At 35.2% G+C, this 4,987-nt stretch overlaps 1 pseudogene; it reads right to left on the reverse strand.

Annotated features, from left to right (window-relative positions):
- Nucleotides 1-4,987, reverse strand: part of LOC114036418 — a 15,973-nt pseudogene extending 10,986 nt beyond the window's left edge.

Consider the following 4,987-nt stretch of genomic DNA (forward strand, 5'->3'; position numbering starts at 1 on the left):
CAAATACTTCTGAGGAGGGACAGGGTCAAAAGAAAGAATAGAATAAATGGGTGGATGAGATAGGATTAAGGGAAATAGAGTTAGTTTTCACAGCATGTTTACTATGGAAGTGTTTTGCATAATTGCACATGTATAACCTATATTGAGTTGCTTGCCTTTTCAATGAGGGTGGGGTGAGGGAAGAGGATGGGAGAAAATTTGAAACTCAAAGTTTTACAAACACATGTTTAAAAAAATGTTTTCGCATGCAACTGGGAAATAAGAAATACAGGAAATGGGGTACAGAAATCTATCCTGTCCTACAGGAAAATGGAAGGGGAAGGGTTTAAGAGAAGGGGGAAGAGATAGAAGGGAAGGCAGATTAGGGGAAGGGGTATTCAGAATGCATGCCATCTTGTGGTGGGGGGAGGAGAGAAATGGGGTGAAAATTTGGAACTCAATATCTTGTGGAAGTAAATGTTGAAAACTAAAAACAAATTCATATAAAAATTTTAAAAAACTCCTTGTTACTGGCTAAGAAATAGTGTGCTGGATCAGTGGAATAGGTTAAGTATGCAAGACACAGTAGTCAATAATTATAGTAATCTATTATTTGAGAAACCCAAAGATTCTAGCTTCTGGGATAAGAACTCAGTCTTTGACAAAAACTGCTGGGAAAACTGAAAAAGAGTATGGTAGAAACTAGGCATAGATCAAAATTTCACACCATATACCAAAATAAAGTCAAAATGGGTTCATGATTTAGATATAAAGGCTGATGCTGTAAGCAAACTGAGAGAATAAGGAATAGTTTACTTATCAGATTTATAGAGAATGGAAGAATTCATGACCAAACAGGAGATAGGGAACATTACCAAAAGCAAAATGGATAACTTTGATTACATTAAATTGAAAAATTTTTGCACAAACAAAGCCAATGCAACCAAGATTAGAAGGAAAATGGAAAATTGGGAAATAATTTGTAGAAACCATGTCTTTGATAAGGGACTCATTTCTAAAATATATAGAGAATTAAGTTGCATTAATAAGAATACACATCATTGCCCAATTGATAAATGGTCAAAGAATATGAACAGGCATTTCTCAGAAAAGCCATCTATACTAATATGAAAAAATGCTCTGAATCACTATTGATTAGAGAAATGCAAATCAAAACAACTCTGAGGTACCACATCACACCTATCAGATTGGCCAACATGACAAAACAGTAAAATGATAAATGTTGAAGAAGATGTGGGAAAATTGGAACACTAATGCATTGTTGGTGGAGTTGTGAAATGATCCAAACATTTTGGAGAGCAATTTGGAGCTATTCCCAAAGGGCTATAAAAATGTGCCTAGCCTTTGACCCAGCAATAACATTTCTAGGGCTGTGTCCTAAAGAGATCATAGAAATGTGAAAAGGACCCACATACACAAAAATATTTATAGCAGTATTTGTTGTGGTGGCAAAGAATTGGAAATTGAGAGGATGTCCATCAATTGGGGAATGGCTGAACAAATTGTGGTATATGAATGCAATGGAAGTGAGCAGAACCAGGAGCACATTGTACACAATAACAGCCATGTTGTGCGATGACTAATATTGATAAACTTCACCCTTCTCACCAATCCAAGGATCTAGGACATCTCCAAAGGCCTCATAATGGAAAATGCTATCCACAAAGAAGAAAGAGTTATGATGTTTGAATGCAGATCGAGTATACTATTTGCTATTTTTTTTCTTCTGTTGGGTTTTGTTTCCTCTTTCTGGTGGTTACTCCTATTGGTTCTCATTCTTACTTATAATATCACTCATGTTAAAATATGTTTAATAGGAATGTATATGTATAACCTCTATCAGATTGTGCTGTCTAGGGGAGGGAAATGGGGAGGGAGGGAGAGAAATATTTAAAACTTAAAAGCTTATGGAAGTGCTTGTTGATAATTCAAAATAAATTAATAAAAAAAATGGGGAAAAAAAACAGAGAAAGTCACAAGGGGACATTTTATACTAAACCTGATTCTCCCTCCCAGAAAGGAACTAGTTGCTAGGGAAGGAGTTATGGGAACCCTAGGGGGAAGTTACCACTCTATCTTGGAGTTTGTGATAGAAAAGGAGAAGAAATTTTGGCATAGTCAGTCTTTTACATAGGTCAAATTTGGGGAAAGAAGATTTCAAGGGGTTGAGAGGAAAATATGTAGGAGCTCATGCAGTAAAATGCTATAGCAGAAATCAGCCTACAATTGAGGATGAGAGAGGTTAAGTGCTTTGTTCATGGTCACAAAGCTGGTAAATATCTGAGACTGGATTTGAAACTAGGTCTTCCTGACTTTAGATCTATTACTTTACTTATCACAGCACCTATCTCCCCCTCAATAGTGATAAATATCAAGTCTTGCACTTTGGTACAAATCAGCTTCATTAGGATAAGATAGGAAGGAATAATTAACAATTTTTCTGAAAAAAATATTTGAAGGTTTTAGTGGATTGCAAGCTCAATATGAATCAACAGTATGATTTGTATAAAAAAAAACCTACTGCAATCTTGCCTAAATAAGAGGACCATAGCTTCCAGAAATACAGAGGAAGTAATATCAATGAATTCTGCCTTCATCAAAACTCATCGAGAGACTGATGTTCAGTTATGGGCACAACAATTTTAGAAGGACTGTATAAGTTTTAGAGTGTTGCTGGAAGGGCAACTAGAAGAGTTTATAGATCGAAGGACTTTGACATATTTGACCTGGAGAAGAGAAAATTGCAGGGGGTTAGGGTGTAGGGGAGAAGGACAATAGTTATCATCATGTATTTGAAAGGCTGTTGTGTAGACAGATTAGGTTTGTTCCACTTACCCCAGGAGGAAGAACCAGGGACAATGGGTAGAAGTTGTAAAGAGATCCAATTAGGTTGAATGTAAGGACAAACTTCCTGACAATTACAACTGTCATCAAGTGGGCTGGACTTACTCTAGAGTTGGTGGGTTCCCACTCCTTGGAGTTGTTTAAAAAGAGATTGAACAATCACTTGTTGGGCATGCAACAGTGGGGATTTTTTTTCACGTATGGGTTGTAATGGCCATTGATGTTGCTTCAACTCTACGATTCATTGATCAATAAAAGTAAAGCTATGTGAAAAAAAGTTCAAAATTAGTGAATCATATAGCAAATGAGGAAATGTCAGGGGAGTTCTGTCAATATATCTTGATCCCTCAATGTTCTTAAAATTGTATTTCATCCTGCCAAGCTTTTCTCTATATATTCTTTGTCTAATATACCAGATTTTTTTTTTTAAACTGTGTTCCCTTTAGTGACATTTCTAAATCCTCTATAAACACCTGAGGAACTATTATGTTAGGGTCATAGTTTTGCGGCTACACTTTTCTTAGTGGAGAAAACAGCTTGGGGAAATGTTTATTTTTTTTCCATTTTATTTTTTTTTCTTGTTTTGTGTTCTTTCATTTTCATCTTCGTATTTCTTGGGATGTCTTTAGTTATTTGATAATTTTGTGGATTTGAATTATTTGCATTGGATATTTCTTTCTGCTTTAATACATGGCATTGGTTGTAAATTTTCCTTCTTTGTAAGATTTTACAATTTTATATTCTCATCATGTTTTACTTTTGGCAGCTAGCTCTACTTATTTGACAAATTAGTCAAAATATTTTCTGATTAATGAATGTATGTACTCTTTCAAGCTTTCTGTCTCTCTCTAAAATATATCATATTTAGTATGCTAAAAATAGAATAATATTTATTGTTCAACTCAATGAAAAATATCATGCCCATAGATAATTCTATAATTGGTGATATATGCATTTTGTTTAAAATATTATGAGTAATGTGTTTTAAAACTAAATACACCAGTCATCAGGTTGTTGTGAGGATAATATATAATTGTAAAATGTTTTGCAAACTTTAAAACATGTAACATTAATTACTATTATTGTTGTGTTTGTGTTATTCCATATTTAATCTCAATGTTTTATCAAATCTGGAAAAATAGATTATCTATCATGGTTACAGATAATCAGGCTAGGGAAGTTAAAGTGAGTCCGTCCTCTCTTCTTTTTTTATTATTATTATTTTTTTATTTTTAGTTTTCAACATTCACTTTTATAAGATTTTGAGTTCTAAATGTTTCTCCCTCACTCCACCAACTCCTCCCTAAAACAGTATGCAATCTGATATAGGGTATACATGTACAATCATATGAAACATATTTCCACATTTATCATGTTGTGAAAAAGAATAATAATAAGAGGTAAAAACAATGAGAAAGAAATAAAAAAAGAAAGGGAAAATAGTATGCCTCGACGTCCATTCAGATTCCATTGTTCTTCCTCTGGATGTGAATAGCATATTCCATCATGAGTCTTTTGGAATTATCTCAGATCACTGCATTGCTGAGAAGATCTATGTCTAACAAAATTGATCATCACACAATACTGCTGTTACTATGTTCTACTCACTTCACTCTGCGTTAGTTCATGTAACTCATTCCAGGTTTTTCTGAAGTCATCCTGCTCATCATTTCTTGTGGAACAATAGTATTCCATTATATTTATATACCATATTTTGTTCAGCCATTCCCCAATTTATGGGCATCCTCTCAATTTCCAATATTTTGCCACCATGAAAAGAGCTGCTGAAATATTTTTACACATGTAGGTCCTTTCCCCCTTTTTATGATCTCTATGGGATACTGACCAAGTAGTGGTATTCCTGGATGAAAAGGCATGCAAAATTTGATTACAGGGAGGTCTGCTGCTGGTAAGGTTGCACTGGTGTACAAGGTGGTTCTCTGAGCTGGACTCTGCTGGTGCCCCTGTCTATGGTAAGGCACATGGTGGAGTCCTGGTGTTGGCGTTTGCCTGGTCCAGCACCCTGGGGCTCAGGATCTCTCACTAGTTTGCTGAGGTGGGTCTTGTTGCTGGATTGCTGGGATACTTCCTGTTTTGGAATGCACTTCCCTTTTATCCGAGTGAGATGAACCTTTCTTGCCAT

Source organism: Vombatus ursinus, unplaced genomic scaffold (assembly GCF_900497805.2).
Source record: "Vombatus ursinus unplaced genomic scaffold, bare-nosed wombat genome assembly UNPS02009835.1, whole genome shotgun sequence".
Taxonomy (NCBI): domain Eukaryota; kingdom Metazoa; phylum Chordata; class Mammalia; order Diprotodontia; family Vombatidae; genus Vombatus; species Vombatus ursinus.